The sequence below is a fragment of the Dicentrarchus labrax genome, unplaced genomic scaffold (assembly GCF_905237075.1).
Source record: "Dicentrarchus labrax unplaced genomic scaffold, dlabrax2021, whole genome shotgun sequence".
Classification (NCBI taxonomy): Eukaryota; Metazoa; Chordata; class Actinopteri; family Moronidae; genus Dicentrarchus; species Dicentrarchus labrax.
The window spans coordinates 23,259,157-23,277,072 of record NW_026136705.1 but is presented as its reverse complement, the minus strand read 5'-3'; the positions used below and the strand labels follow the sequence as shown (position 1 = coordinate 23,277,072).

The 17,916-nt window shown below is 35.4% G+C and overlaps 1 protein-coding gene across 1 annotated transcript in view; it reads left to right on the top strand.

Moving 5' to 3' along the window:
- Positions 1 to 17,916, top strand: part of LOC127363589 (sodium-dependent phosphate transport protein 2A-like) — a 110,501-nt gene that overhangs the window by 77,243 nt on the left and 15,342 nt on the right. The window contains exons 18-19 of the mRNA XM_051400269.1: positions 1,769 to 2,047; positions 2,437 to 2,559. The gene's annotated coding sequence lies outside the window, so the exon portion shown is untranslated. The remainder of the gene's footprint in view (positions 1 to 1,768; positions 2,048 to 2,436; positions 2,560 to 17,916) is intronic.

Genomic DNA, 17,916 nt, shown 5'->3' with positions numbered 1-17,916 from the left:
ATTCAGGATTAAAACAGATACAAGAGGTCACAAACAGTAAGTTAAGTCAGTGTGTTGTTCTCTGGCATTGACTAATCATAGTGTAGTTTATAGTGGCACTGAGCTTAAAAACTGCATCAACTATATCACAAAGCAGTGAATTGTAATAGGCTACTTTGTTCAATGCCAACTTGTGTGTGCCAACACATTAACCGCTTCCTTGATTCTCATCACAACAAAACAACAAAAAGACAAGACGAGCATAAACCAGCCTTCTGTCAGTGGAAAATTCACAGGTCAGCCTTAAACAGCCACGAAGAACATCGCACCATTGTGAAGGCAGTGAGTGACAGTTCTGAATTGTAATCTTGTGCTGAGATGATCTAAGGTGAGCATACACACTGTAGAATTTTTTCATGATTTTATGGTTTGTAGAGGGTCTTAAATCTAAGAGAGTATACATTCTGATCACTTTTCTGAACCAGTATGATAATTAACATAGATACTCCTTACATGCTATTCATATTAAAATGTACTTTTTAACTTCAAACCAACAACTAATCTTAAAATATATATATGTATATATAATATAGAAAAACAGAAAATAAAATAACACAAACAAAATAACTAACATTTAGAACTACACTTGATTCATGTCTTACAACAGAAAGACAATGAATTCCTTCTACATGATCTTCACTGCTCTGGCAACAACCGCTCTGTTAAAAGGTACATCTGAGAATAAAAGTATGTTACTGCAGTTAACAGTATGGTGTATAGATTCTATATCTGAACTCAGGCATATTATTTTACAAAGTATTGTTAAGTTTACTTTTAACAATAGATTTAGATGACTCTGGCAGCAAAATATAATGATATAATATAAAAATATATCATGATTTCTTTAAATGTTAAAATAGTCGTTTTTTGTTTTTCTGTTCTTTATTATTTCCCGAAAAATGAATTGATAGACATAAATAACAATAATTTGTCCTGCCATTTATCTGTATTAATTAAGTAAATAATTTCATTGTTTTTGTTTGCTTTTTAGAGTCTATTGAATGCAATTTCTCTGAACCTACTGGAGCTCGGTGTTTTGGAGCAGTGGGACAGCTGTTGATTTTTCGTCTGCCAAATACATCAAATACAGAAATTAAGTTGAAAAAAGATAATCAATATATAATCTTCAAAAATCAGATAGTGATTCCTCATGATGAATATGTGAATCAGCCTAAACTCTTCACCAATGGAACATTCAAACTAGGTAACGCAATGAAGAAACACTCTGGAGATTACATGTTGGAACAATTTGGATCTGATGGTGTTTTACTGACAAAAGTCAGTGTACATCTTGAAATACAAGGTAGGTAAATAAAGCAGGAATTAAAGCAGACATTTTAAAGTTAGCTAATATACATGTTAATATAAGACATTAATACATTTATATAAAAAATATGTAAAACTGCATATATTAAATGACACGAGAATATGAAATTAGGTTTTAATTAATGATTGAATATTTTACATTATAGTTTGATTTTGACTTCATGTAAAATGTGTATAAATGTGTATTTTCAAAAGCCATCTGTGAAATAAATATAAGAAATATATGCAGGTTCACAGTCATACTTTTTTTGTGCTATTTTGGTTTAATCACAGTGGAAAAAGACAGGGAATATAGGGAGAGAGGGGGGAAAGTCAACAAAAATTTACAGAGTTGGTTGTGGATTTTACTTTGCATTTTTTTTACTGTAGATACTGTATAGGTATCTTTATGTTTGTCTTCCAGCTCCAGTGTCAAAGCCAGTTGTTTCCCAGATGTGTGTGTCACCAGAACGGAGGAACATCAGCTGCTCCTCTGAGGGAGAGGAAGTAGAGTTAATTTTGACCTTGGATGATCTCTTACTGATGGAGACCAGAGGCGATGTGAAACTGAATGAAACTGAAGAATCCAGTGTTTCAGTTGTTACCATCAGTTTACATGGTCAGCTGAAAGGAAACCTGATGTGTCGTGTTCAGAACAATGTCAGCAAAGAAGAAACAGTTATTCACCTGACAAGTTGCAAAGGTACAGTGTTTAAAGGACACTTGCATTCTTTTATTCCTCAGCTTTTCACTATTTGTTCATACTTTTTAGTCCAAAATTTCAAATAGTCAGTTAAATTCACTCTAATCTGGCTGCATGAGACTGCTCGGCTTTCAGAAGTCTCCGATTTTATCATGTGTTAAATTCCTAAAGTCTTGTAGTAGAAAGTACCTTCTGGGATCTTAAACTGTCCTTATTAAATTTAAAAAAATATATAAATTGAATAATTAGACACCCATTGCCACTGTAGATGGTACTGTATGCTGAACACCTGATAATATTCAAAATAACGGACAAGATACATTTGAGAAACATCTTGATAGCTGACATATCAGTTTTATCTAATTTGGTTTGATATTTGTGCTTTCTAGATTTTTCTTCCTTCCTCATTATGGCTGTGATAGCTAGTGCTGTCACTCTCTTTCTCCTTGTGGCGCTGTGTCTTGGCATAAAAATTCTTCATAATAAACGAAGACCCACAACTGTTAATAAGGGTAAGTGAAAGATCCCATGTCTTCATCGGTCTGAATAAGGACCATAATGACTAGGGTTGCAGCAGTATACAGATACCATGGTATACTGTGGTATGAAAATTGACATTATCATACCTTGTATATGTACGCTATTGGATTTGACTGTAATAGTGTTATTAAAAACAACAACAACAACAATAACAATAATAATAATATAATAATAATAATAATAATAATAATAATAATAATAATAATAATAATAATAATAATAATATGTATGGGTTGAGATGCTTTCAAAATAGCAGCATTTTTGATGTGTACATAGTTAAGTTTCGTTGTAAGGATTTTGCCTACTGAAGCCATGTATATCATCCATTTCTTTAACTGGGGAATTGTCTGTTTTCTTGTCCTTCAAATTAGCCGAAATATCCAATCAATACGTTAATTAATCATTCCAAAAGAGGACATGAATAGACTGAAACAATCCATAGACTGCAGCAGTTTTGTAATTGTAAAATTATAACTACACATCTGTTTATGTTTAATTGATCTAATTTAAATTTAGTCTTTTTTTAAGAAATCACATCTGACAAGACTGCACATTTTCAAAGGTTTTTGTCTAAATCTTTGGCTTCTCTGTTATACAATCTCAGAAGGAGAAGCCATTGACCAAGCAGCGATACATTATTACAACCTGTGAAGCTAATATTGTTTAAGACAATCTATTAATTTACACAAAGATGTGTTGTAATAATAATAATATAATAATTCTTAATTTTTTCCCCCAGGTATTTCCAAGGATTGCCTTCTCTACTCAACAGTTAATTACACAATGTAACATAATTGTCATATAAAAACATCAATCATGCAACATCCCTTGCCTAAATTATGTCTGTAAAAACAATAAACTAAGCTTTTTTTAAAATCTGTCCTGTGACAAATATAGCTTTACTATAGTGCTCTAGACTGTTCTCTCATTCATTTAAGGGTGTTTTTGTATGCGTGTCCTTTCCAAATCAAATGTGACAGTAGTATTTTTCTGTGATTTTCATTGTAATTATGTCTGGTATTGTATGAGATTATTTTGAATAAACATTTATTGAAATACTTGCTTGTGCTGATGATTAACACAATCAACATATTTCATTTTCACTGTGGTGATGTGTATTTCCCTTTTTGTGTTTCACCATGAAAACCATCAAGTCAAGGTTAAAATGCAAATAAAGAGAAGATAACACTTTTATAGGTTTCTACACAACTGGAAAAAGATAGTGGAGAGAATATGGAGCAACATCATTAAAATAAATGCAAGTTTTCTGAGATTAGGTAAGTTCTGGTCAATGCTCTATCATATCATATTAAACCATTGTGACATTAAACTTTTGAAATTTAAATAATACAATCAGAAGTGATACAACATTAAACAACACCACAAACAGAAATGGATTAGGTTCTCTCAACAAAAGCTCATCTATTAAACACTGTTTTCAAATATTTTTCAGCATTTTCACTGCAAAGAGCAACAGGCAAAGCTGCTGAGGGCCATCTGTCAGACAATTAGTGACAATCTGATCCATGTTTGTAATGTGTAACCTTTTCATACAAATCAATGGTAGAAATACACTTTAACTACATATCAGGATAAACTGTATGCATCTGGATGGACCCACTGAGATTCCATTCAGAGTTGGATCTACATACATTCTCTTTCTGTCTCTGTCCATGGTGCTGACTAAGTCAAGTCTCTCTCAATCTCTTGCCCTTTTACGTGTCACTCTGCATGTGCAAGGGTGGTTCTGTATTTATTCTCTCCTGCTACTTTCTGACGCTCTCTCTCTCCTCTATTTGTTTTCTCACGTAGAAGTGGAACAACAGAAATCAATTATCTATCAGGGAGAGGCAGAAGGGAGCCTCTGGTCTGACGCAGAAGAGCAGTGTTTGTGGTGAGACACACTCATGCCAGGCAATTGTTTTTCCCTAGCATGGTTTAGAGTGTTTGGTTGTGTTTTAGTTTGTTATTTTAGTTTGGGCAGGAGATCACCAGATTACCAAGTAGGGGTTAGGTTCGGTTTAAATGGTATCCTTTACGTAGTTTAGGAAGGAATCCGGTGGGTGAGACAGCCCAATGCATGGCTGGCTCAGCAGTATCTTTTGTTTGTTTTTGCTGGGATATCCAACCCTTTTTATTTCTATATCTCCATATATATATGTATGCATGCTGTCCTGTGTACAAACTCAAACAACAACTCTGGAGCTCTGATGACACCAAAAACACAAAGAACCATAAACCCAAACAGCAGAAGAGTATTTTTGTCTATTTACATAAGTCTACATTAGCAATAGAACATATGGTAAAGCAAAATAATAATTACACAGCTTGCCCTACACTGCTACTGTTCTACCTCCTCTCTGAGCTGTGAGGTGACCTGTGAAAGAGCACTTCCTCTTGCACAGTTTGAACACTGATGTTATGGGTGATAATAATTGTCTTTCTGTTCTCATTTTATAAAATTGCTTTGATGTTGTTTTTCATATGAGAATGTAATTCTCAAAATAATATGCTAAAACATTTCCTCATAATTCCTGCTGCTACAGAAATTAATGCTTGATACAGTGCTGTTGTGGTCTTTGGATGAACTATTCTATTATACTACAGTATAGATCAAAAGGTTATCTACAAATTCTGAAAATACAAAACAATCTCAGCATTTCAGTATTCTTTAAAAACCAAGTTGTTGCCAGTCTGCTTCATAGTATTGTTGAATGCAAGCTTTCTTTACAGCAGAGTTTGTGAAGATTGGCTTGTGAAAGTTTCAAATGAGACACTGTGGTTGAGGAAGCAACAGAGATCTGTGGTTTTTAACTGTCACACATGTTTTGGTTTTAAATGTGTAACTATAGTGACTGTATGCTGGACTCTCAACCAACATGGTTGAGATACATTCGATACTGTGCCTAAACACATCCTGTGTAGACCCTAACAGCAACTCTGGGGCTCTGAGGCAACAAAAATAAAAAAATAAAAAACAGAACCATGGACTCAAACAACAAACATATATATTTTTTATTAACAAAACTGTACATTAGTAAAAAGCCCTATGGCAAGGCAAATGTTTTAATTACATAGTCTGCCTTAAACTGCAACAATAATCAATCACTTAAGTGTTGGTAAGAAAATGATCATGCTTTACCTGCTTCAGAGAGCTGTGGTTTTTAACTGTCAAAGTTTAATTTCACATTACCTGACTTGCCTGTGAGAAACTTTGGTGATGCAGATGTCTCTAAGTAATGTGGTTATTAAATAAAACGTGTGGTTACGCAGTACATGAGGCAGGAGGTGTTCATATGTATTTTTAAGAAATGCAACCCTTCTCTTCAGGCAGGTTTACAATGTGCTTGTAGAACTGAAGGTGTGTTGTGCAGCTGAAGTGGAAAATAATGAAATAGAAAAGAGCTTAGTTTAGAGTAGTATTTACTCTAAACTAACTTTTTCACCACATCCACAAAACTCACTAATATCGTCACACTGATGAGGCTGGATTTTTTGTTTTTTAATCAATCTATCACGACTGAAAATCGGCATAAACTATAACACAGTTTCATAGAGCTGGTTGTGGTAACAAGACCATATCTCTTGAAGAGACATATTGGCACATCATTCTCCCTAAAATTATGATGGCCACATGAAGTATGACCAGTATGAACAACGTAAAGATGCTCTAGAAGCAATTAAATATTTTTTTAAGTAGAAAAAGAGTTTTCACATCCAAAACAATTAGTAATAATAATAATAATAATAATAAATTTTATTTGTAAAGCACTTTACATAAAAGAATCTCAAAGTGCTACAGAAATCATATTAAAACACATTAAAATCAGCAACAGAATAAAAATACAAGTGATAAAACACATCTAAAATCTAAGGACAACTAAAAGAACGCCTGCCTGAACAAAAGCTTTTTCAAGCACCCTGGACAGGAATGGAAGATGGGAGATGGGTCGGTAGTTTGAGAGGCATTCTGGGTCGAGGTTGGGTTTCTTCAGGAGAGGTTTGATAACAGCAGTTTTGAGTGGAGGTGGGACATGGCCAGAGTTTAACGAGTGGTTTATTATTTGTGTGATGAGAGGGCTTATGGCAGACAGGTTAGATTTGATAAGTGCTGTAGGGAGGGGGTCCAGGGAGGAGGTGGAAGGCTTCATCTTTTTTGATAAGACCCTCAACTTCCGCCTGTGTGACTGTAGTGAAAGTGCTGAAGAGAGCAGGTTGTGAGCAGGCAGATGGCAGAGATGGAGCTGGGGAGCCAGAGAGCTGAGATCGGATGGAATTTATCTTATCCTTGAAAATACAAGGAATCTGTTGCAGTGTTCTGCTGGGGGTTTGGTGTGGGTTTGGAGACGTCCATGGAGATCATACTGTGATCAGAGAGTGTCAATCAACTCATCACCAACAGGTACACAAAGCGACTCCCTCTGTTTAATACATGTAATATGTATATATATATTTTAAAGTATATATTTTTTTGGCTTTATTGCCTTTATTATAGTGACAGCTGAAGATAGACAGGAAGAGGGGGCAGAGAGAGGGGATGACACACAGCAAAGGGCCGCAGGCCGGATCCGAACCCTGGGTCGCTGCAGCAAGGACTCAACCTCGGTACATGGGTCGCCAGCTCTACCCACTGAGCTAACCGGGCGCCCAAATACATGTAGTAATTTAATAATAAATAATAATAAACATATATTTTTATATTTTTAAAGTCTTCTGGTGTGTCTTTATATTATGCCCCCCTGTACACACATAGAAGCCAATCATATATACTTATGTTTTTGGTCATATTTTTCCAATTAATGCGTCATAAAAATAAAAAATATGACTGGAACATCTGACACAGCATATGATCATTTTTCAAGATATTGTTTCAAGTTTGAGAAACTATAGTTTATGTTGGCAGTGTTTATCTATCAGATATTGATGTTGTGATGTTCAGTAAGTTTAGATTTACCAAAGCAGTGAATTGTAATAGCCTACATTGTTTAATGGCAACTTGTGTGTGACAACACATTAACCCCTCCTTGATTCTCATCAAATAACAAGAAAACAAAAAGACAAGATGAGCGGAAACCAGCCTTCTGTCAGTGGAGAATTCACAGGTCAGCCTTAAACAGCCACGAAGCAAACGTCGCACCAAGGCGGTAAGAGACAGTTCTGAATTGTAATTCAGTCAGCCAACTCACGTTTGGAATGTTTATTAAGCAGTAGCCTATAGCATATTTAGATTTTGGCGTCTAGGCTCCGACCTCATGACTCCCCGCAGATATGTTTATATAGAGATATTGGGGAGTGATGCGCAAATACCTTCACCCCCAGTCGGAGCCTACAGGTGGTGGTGGGGTGGTGGTGGGGCTTATAGCGCAGCAGGCAGCAATAGCTTACAGAGCAGCAGCAACAATACGGGCAACATCGGCATTGACAGAGCAGACTGAGAGTTGGGAAATTGTGCAGTTTAAATAGACTGCCAGATTGGAAGGGTGCGTTTGGTTAGTGATTATGGAATAAGGCATGCCATGTGTGTCATCAGCGCAGCTCGAGTTGACCTGCCTGAACTAGCTCGCAGGCTTCGCTCCATTCTTGTGCCGATATTAACTAAGGTGAGCATATACACTATAGAATTTCATGATTTTGTGGTTTGTAGAGGGTCTTAAATTTGAGAGGGTATAAATGATTTGCTTTTCTGTAATAGTTTGATTATTAACATAGATACTATGGTATGTTATACGATTAAAATTGACGGCATGGTGTTGCCCTCAGGCAACAAACCACTATTTTGGCCCACACACCCCGCCTTTAAATTTTAAAAAATAACTAATCAAATTAAAAGCTTGATGATAAGTCTGTGACCAATGAAATTTGAGGTGGGCGTCGGTTTGACCATTTGTCTGTGGCGGGAACAGTCCTTTTTGGAACCATCGCAGGCTTGGACACACTGCTAGCAGAAGGTAAGATAAATTTCACTTTTTAACATGTTTAAATTTGAATAAGTTTGTATAAATAATATCTGTGATGTACATGAATATGCGAAGAAGCATATTTGATTGAGTAAAGACACTTTTTGTCTTTATTTATATAGTAAAATTGTAGTTTTTCCTTCGTTGCCTCAGGGCAACATTGCGCAGTTAGACCACTTTTGTTTGAAGAAAAACATTCTCATGGATGGAGATGTGCAGGGATGCATAGTTATCACCATGATCAGTTTTTTTGCTTTACTATCTACTATTACTCACAGGAAATGTATGCACAAACATTTTATGGGTGTAAGGAAGTTGATCGAGCAGTTAGGCTTATTCCTTCTGACAGTGAGGACAGTGAGCTTGAGGAGAGTGACAGTGAGGAAGAGTGGACCCAAGAATCAGGTTTGAGGGAGAATAAGGAGATCAGAATTCAGTCAGTAGAGTAACATACTGTATGTAATGAACATGCATGTGCATGTGCGTGTGCGTGTGTGTGTGTTTGTGTGTGTGTGTGTATGGGTGAAGAGAGGTATATGACCTATTCTAATTTTAATCTTCCCTTTTGGAACAGATGGCCTATCTGATGACAATGAGTCTGTGGATGAAGAGGAAAGATGAAGTTGATGATGATGCATCAGAGGAAGATGTTCCACACTTACCCCGGTGGAGAACACCCCACAGTGCCAACATCACTGATTACCCAGAATGTCATCCTTCCTGATTAGTACATGTCTCACTATTGGTCTTTATTTTGGGCAGAGACGGTTTCTTTGTAAATAATTCTGCAATGACCACTGTCCACACTCTGCCAATCACCTCCCAGGCTTGAGGTACTAACATTTAATCGAAAAGGGCAAAGGGTGCACTTACTTACAGTGGGTGCATCATCAGTTTATTGATTATTTATTTTAATTTTGAGTGAATGACTAAGGCTCAGTGTGTTCCTCATCGTATAATACTTGTTGAAATTGTTGTTATTATTGAAATAAAACTTATTCTAATGTATTTATTGCTTGTTTGTTCCTCATTACACCTATTATATAATACAGAAAACCTTGGTGTTTTAGGACCCTCATAGCATATTGTTGCCCTGAGGCAACAAACCAAAAAATGTGGTGGGGGGGGGGGACATTTTATGATTGATATATTATTAGGGACCCCCAAGCTCCCAAAAACAAGGGTGAAATATTTTTTTCCTGCCATAGAGGGTTAAACCAACAAATTTTAAATGTATTCAATTTATATAGGTAAAATATAAATGGAAATCTAATACTTAGAATTACATTTGATTTATGTGTTACAACAGAAAGACGATGAATTCCATCTACATAATCGTCACCGCTCTGGCAACAACTGCTCTGGCAACAACTGCTCTGGCAAAAGGTAAATCTGAGAATAAAAGTTTTGTTACTGCAGTTAACAGCATGGTGTTCAGATTAAATATCAGAACTCAGGCATATCAGTTTACAAAGTATTGTAAAGTTTACTTTTAACAATAGATTAAACATTTATTTACAGAAAATGCATGACTCTGGCAGCAAAATATAATTTTATATATATAATAGGTTCCCGAAAGAAAAAATAACTCTTAGACATAAATAACAAAATTTGTCCTGCCATTTATTTGTATTTTACATTAAGAATTGTACTGTACTTCTTTTTTTTTTAGGGTCTATTGAATGCAATTTCTCTGAACCTACTGCAGCTGGGTGTTTTGGAGCAGTGGGACAGCTGTTGATTTTTCACCTGCCAAATACATCAAATACAGACACTAGGTTGAAAAAGGATAATCAATATATAATCTTAAAAACAGAAAAAAATCAAATAGTGATTCCTCATAATGAATATGGGAATCGGTCTGAACTCGTCACCAATGGAACGTTAAAACTAGGTTACGAAATGAAGAAACACTCCGGAGATTACGTGTTGGAACAATTTGGATCTGATGGAGTTTCACTGAGAAAAGTCAGTGTGCATCTTGAAATACAAGGTAGGTAAATATACATATAAAGCAGGAATTTAGGAGGAAGGAAAAGCAGTAAACCGGCAACAGGGTCATGGGTGACCGAGGCTCACTGATGCACTTGGGAGGGAAGAAGACGAGCTACTGTCCAACTGAAAAAGTTCATGCTGGTTCTGATAGAAAGGTGTCAGAACACATAGTGCATCGTAGTTTGTTGCATATGGGGGCTGCATAACATTATTTTGCGATTTATCATTATTTCATCATCATCTACCGCTGACCTGTGTGTAATTTAAAAAAAATCTGTAACAAAAGATGACCAAAGCATGTTGTCACTATCTGGTTCTTCAAAATTTATACTGTATATGTTTCTCTCTGTTTGTCTTCCAGCTCAAGTGTCAAAGCCTGCCGTGTCTCAGATGTGTTTTTCACCAGAACAAATGAACATCAGCTGCTCCTCTGAGGGAGATGGAGTAGAGTTCATTTTGACTTTGGACGGTCACATACTGCTGCAGACCAGAGACCACAGTCAGTCCCAGAGCAGCTCAACACTGGACACGCTGCAACTGGCTAGGAGTACAGATAACCAACATAAACCTGGTGTTTCTGTTGTTACTATCAGCTTGCATGGTCAACTGGCAGGAAACTTGATGTGTAACGTCCGAAACAATGTCAGCAAAGAACAAACAGTCATCCACCTTACAAGCTGTAAAGGTAGTGTATCTAAATAAATTATTACATTCTATTCTTATTTATTTATTTACTGATGTACTTATTTATTCCTTTGGGTAACATAATATTTAATCATTTCACTTTTTTAAATTGATTTATTATATAAACTACAATTATAGCTTCATGGAAATACATATAAATAGCATGATGCATATGCAGTCTGTAGCGTAAATAGCGTGTACACAGCTTGATCTGTGGTTTCAGAAACTTCAGAAAGATCATTGTAGCCCTGAAAATGACATGTTGATATCATCTCAAAATCTAATTAGATATTTATATTTTCTAGGTTCCATTTCTCTATTCTCTCTTGTGATTGTGACTGTGATAGCAAGTGTCGCCACTCTTTTGGCTCTGTTTCTTGGTATCAAACATTTCAACAAGAAAAGACCCATGACTGTTAATGAAGGTAAGAGAAAGATGTTCTCCTAATTCCAATATAGAAGATTAATATTTATGCAAATGTTTGCCAAATTATTATGTTAAACATGTATAGTACACATATTACCCCAGTCTGTGGACACTTTTAAAAAAAATGCTTAAAACTTTCTTGTTCAGGCAGGCGTTCTTAAGTTGTCCTTAGATTTTTCTCATTTCACTATGCACTTCAAACTCGTCTTTTAGCTGTTTTTCTTAATGTATTTTATCACTTGTATTATAATTGGTTGCTGATTTTAATGTGTTATTAGTGTTTTTTGTTATTTTGTTTCTTGGTTTCTGTAGCACTTTGAAATTATTTTATGAAAAGTGCTTTACAAATAAAATGTATTATTATTATTATTATTATTCTCGATTATAATTTTGCAGAGGATTGGCTACTGTAGTTTTCTAGACATCCTTTTCTACCTCTAAATACCTCTGAACTACATTCAGTTTAGTGTGCCATGAAAATCAATACAGAAAGACCTAAATGGCTGATATCAAATAGAACTGGGCAGTATGATTTTTTTTTTTTTGGATGACACAGGCATTACATAGGTTGATAGTGGCACATTCTACTGTCAGGAATACATAGAACATAAAAACATTTTAATGTTATCATGTATATACTGAAGGCTTTAAATATTATAGGGTTTTCTTGGCCCCACAGAATGACTGAATCAGAATGCATGAAGTTGTTACAGAATGTAAACAATTTATATTGTGCAAACTGCAATGTATTGTATTTCTTTGTAAAAGAAAATATTTTTAACTATAAACTTGCATAACTTATTAAGTATTTAGGTATTCAAACAGATATTTCTCAAATGTTCTACTATAAGAAATAAATGAGTTAGAGCAGGTGTTTCTGTTATGCAATAAGGCAATATTTGAGAAATGAATATACAGAAAATTAAAACTGGTATGGTTCATCCAGTATATAAAACTGCGCCTATTTCGATCATTAAAGTTATGTTACCATTCTGTGGTAGAACTGTTGAAAGCTGACGGACTAATTTGACAACTCTCAAAACTTTAGCCAAACACCATTAAAGCCCTTTGACATTCAGTGCGATAGATCATCTATGTGTCAGATACATTTAAAGTGCCTGTTCTGACTTCTTTCAGATAATGCTGCAGATGAAATAGTCTACTCAGATGTAAGAGTGATGAACCACGCAAGGAAAACTGGACCCAACTCACATCAAAATGCAACTTAATGTGTTTCTAAAACATTATTCATGACTAAGTCTAAGCCCAACCTTATCTAAAATAATAAAGTTATTTTTGATTGCAGCAATCAGGCCCTGTGGGTTTTGCAGCACCTTAGTTGCACTCACTGCTGCTGCTGCTACAACTGCTGACCGTGTGCTCAAAGCAGCAAGCCAAACTACTATAACTTACTTTGATCTCATGCAGTATCTCACATCGATGCCCTTCACACCTCCCCTATTGTCCTCACACCAAAACCCACATACTGGTAAACTCTAACCCAGTTTCACTGAGCTGCTACAGCAGTTTGGGACACCAAAATAGTGATACACAGAACAATGATGAGTACAAAATGTGTCATTTGTGAAATAGAATTGAAGCATAATGTACTGTGATGATTCACAGGATTTAACGTTAGTAACTAAGTGTTGATGAGGCAGCATTATAAAACAGAAGTCAAGGACAGATATGAAGGTTGACTGCACAATAGTTTTATAGTTGGAAGAAGACAGACATCCTTTAATTCTATAAAAAAAAAAAGTATAGTTTGATTTTTTAATTTGTGAGTCAAATGTTGAAGAGGATTCTTGAATGATAATCTCCTCAAGCCAAATTCTTAAGTATTTGTAGGACTCATGTAGGTGCCATTTAAAGGAAAGTTATAGTCAGTGGTGGAGGTGCCACGTACTTGGTCTTCTCTGCATTTTGTCTGTGATTAAGGAGTGACAATTAGAGAGCGTTGAGGGCCGACTTAACAAGATCAGTCAGGCTGACAAACGGTATGAATGGGGTAGAACCAAGCACTCTTTAATGTTTTACTATGTAGAGGAAATTCAAATTGTTTTCATATGATTTGAATTATGTATTACAAACACAACTTATATCAATATAAACAACACAGCGCTGGCAACAACAGCTCTGTCCAAGTACACTTCAGTGAAGAAAATATTGTGTTAATAATGAAACACAAGATGTAAACATGCAAATTTTGTCTCCCACTCTAAACTGAGTAGTATGATGTTGTGCATGCAATTCAAACTGCATTGTTTGTATGTTTTTTGTTATTTTTTTTACATTTAATATATTTATATAGGTATACTTATATTTACAATCATACGATAATCAACATCTTACAACAGTATCTAAAGTGTTTTATGTTATATTTTGGATAAGTCCTATATTTAGACGTCATATATAATGTTTATACTTGCTTAATTTTCATGTGTATGTAAAATTCAGTCCATACTGGGACAAATATTTAGTGAAAATAATACTTTTTCTTTTGAAACTTGAGGTAAAATTTAAAAATTGCAGAATTTGTTTATGCAATCATGCATTAGCTTTCAAATGTAAAAACTCATTATTAATGCTTTCATTTGAAGTGATCGGTTTTGTAATTGTGTGTGGCATTTTGGAATTGATTTTTAAATAAATATACTGTGCAACGAAGGAATTCCATGTCTGTGTTTTACCATACAAACTATCAAAGCATCGCACATAGAAAGATAAAAAACAACAGCATTTTTAGGTTACCATACAAGAAAAAGGGACGTTCAGAGTGTTTTTCTTCACACTGGTTCATGATTAGTAATAGATCAGTAATTCAACATTAGAAAAGTGTAGTTTATTCATACAGAATATCTGGAATCCCTTGTAGTGACTGTTTTTGTAATTACTAAAGTTGACCACACGATGGAGCCAGAGGCCATGAACAAACTTGTACATTTTAGTATGACTGGTAACTTTAAATCAACACAGCATTGTTTCCACAAATCATGGAAGACTTAAAAAGTATACAACGGTAAACATGGCAGACCACATGGGCTATAGTAATTGCAGTGTAAAGGGTACAGTACACTTATTGAGCATTGGGACTTTAGAGAAAGTTTTTCCAATTTCTGCTTTGTCAAATGACCTACATGGATGAACAGACTGATTTTATTTTATATTTTGACCACAAGGTGGCAGTAACATGTTATAAAACACTACTGTTGTTGCAGGCCCTGCAAATCTAATTTGAATGTATTATCAATGTATTATCATTAGTGTAACGACTACACAGTGCTCAATACATTTGGACAAATTGTGCAAACTAAACCTTGCAAACTTAAACCCACTACACAACCTGAAATACGGATTGTGGCAAAGATGACATAACACTAACTCTTAAACTTTAACTACAGCAACACACTACTGTTGAAACCATTATACTAACTATGCAGAAAATTAAATTAGTTTTGCCAACACTCAAAGTTGTAATCCTATGTGTATGGATTACAGTATTTGAGACACACAGTACTAATTAAGTTATTATCTGTTAGTTTGCACATAGTATGTGATACATTTCCACTATAAGAAAGTATAAATGTGACCAGCCTTCTTTTATGTTCTATGCTGTGAATCATGTTGAAAAGCCACCTCAAAACATTTTATCAAACCATTTTTAAATAAAGTAACACATTTTTTACATATATTTTCATGATTCTGTGTCTCTTTAAACAGCTGCCATTCCTCGAGTGTCTCTCTCCCTGTGTGAGTGAGGACAGGTGTGGTAGAGCAGAGCCACACCAGCTGCACCTCATCTATGATCAAGACCTCTACAAAATACTGCCACCTTCATGCTGTCAGATCATAGCCTGTCTCCCTGTCCTTTCTCCTGTCTCCTCCCTTCACCTCTTTACCCTGTCTCTGTTCCCTATCCTTATCCTCCCTCATCTTGTCTCGTCAGCCCTGCTTCCTTAGCCCCGGGTTCCCAGCTTCTAGACCAAGCCTCCAACCCCAGTTTCCTAAAAATCAGTGTTTCTCTGACGCTGTCTGGCAGACAAAGGACTTCCTGTAGCGCCTGCTAGCCAAGCTGCTGCTATCGTTAGCCCAGTTTGTTTCTTCTGTAACTTCATAAAACATATAGATACAGTCAAGATCTAAAAATTGTATTGTAAAGATTTGGGTAAACTGTATAAAAAGTACATTTATGACAGCTTCTAGTAGTTAGAAACAACGCTGACGCATGCGCAAAGGGGACTATGACGCCACTGACAGGCGACTAGTGAAAGACACTTTTACCTGAATAAAATAAAAACATTCTCTGTATTTGTTGGAAATATTTGGCATTACATACACAAATACACAGATCAACAAAACAAGCTTTAACAAGACTCTACTAACGACATAGCAACTGTATTTGTAAAAGCATCTAGCAACACTCGAGTCTACATAGAATACATCTAAGCCATGTTTTTCAGTAGTCCGTTTCACACGTTCTGACATTTTACTCAAACCGTACACACACACATATGTGACCACTTCAAGTTATACACTTTAAGGGTATCTGTTTTGGTTTTAACTGTAGTGATTGTATGGTGGTTTCTCAACCTATGTGGCTAAAAAAAACACCCTGTGCCTGAACACATCCTGTTTAGACACTATCAGTAACTCTGAGGCTCTGAGAAAACAACAGAATCATGGGCCCAAAGAATAAATAATTGTTTCTGCTTACATATTCGTACATTAGCAAAAAAATCCTATGGCAAAGCAAAATTTTAAGGTGCATAGCTTGCCCTACACTACAACAAAAATCAGTCATGTGTTAGAGAGAAAATGATGTTGATGCCTTTGCTTCAGAGAGCTGTGGTTTTTAACTCTCACATAGTTCAATTTCACATTACCTGACTTGCCTGTGAGAAAGTTTTGTGATACAGATGTCTCTAAGTAATATGGTTCTTAGATGAAACGTGTGGCACAATGAGGCAGGAAGTGTTCATGTGTATTTTTCAAGAGTTCAATAAATAATAAAACAACAGCAAGTCTCCATGTTCACCATTTTTTTCACCAAATGTGGCTGGTAACTTCTTTGCACATGAATTGAATTTCCTGTAAGCATACCTTAATAAAAAAATAATCTGCATTTAAATATTTATAGTTCAGTCAGACAACTCACGTTTGAAATGTTTATTACAGCAGTATAGCATATATAGATTTTGGTGTCAAGGCTCCATTTACATAGAGATATTGGGCAGTTTAAAAAAAATTCAAATTTTTCTCTAAGGTTTGAGTTTCTCTGTCTTCTGTGTACTTATTGTTCTTTCATTAGCTTTAGTTGCTCTGAAGTCATTCAAGACGGAGCACTGATATCAGCTGCAGCAGTATTAGTAGTTTGTGAATTGGCACTCTTTTGTACAGAAGATACTTTCATTGCTGTGTATAAAAGAGTATAATGCAGTCCTTAAATAATATGAGTAACTAGGTAACCACTGGTCACTGAAAACAATTCATCAATTTGCATGATTCTATAAAATTGACAGGCAACATAGTTTTTCACTTTGTAAAGCATTCAGGATTAAAACAGATACAAGAGGTCACAAACAATAAGTTAAGTCAGTGTGTTGCTCTCTGGCATTGACTAATCATAGTGTAGTTTATAGTGGCACTGAGCTTAAAAACTGCATCAACTATATCACAAAGCAGTGAATTGTAATAGGCTACTTTGTTCAATGCCAACTTGTGTGTGACAACACATTAACCGCTTCCTTGATTCTCATCACATAACAAGACAACAAAAAGACAAGATGAGCATAAACCAGCCTTCTGTCAGTGGAAATTTCACAGGTCAGCCTTAAACAGCCACAAAGAACATCGCACCACTGTGAAAGCGGTGAGAGACAGTTCTGAATTGTAATCTTGTGCTGAGATAAGCTAAGGTGAGCATATACACTGTAGAATTCTTTCATATTTTTATGGTTTGTAGAGGGTCTTAAATCTGAGAGGGTATACATTCTGATCACTTTTCTGAACCAGTATGATAATTAACATAGATACTCCTTACATGCTATTCATATTAAAATGTACTTTTTAACTTCAAACCAACAACTAATCTTAAAATATATATATGTATATATAATATAGAAAAACAGAAAATAAAATAACACAAACAAAATAACTAACATTTAGAACTACACTTGATTCATGTCTTACAACAGAAAGACAATGAATTCCTTCTACATGATCTTCACTGCTCTGGCAACAACCGCTCTGGCAAAAGGTACATC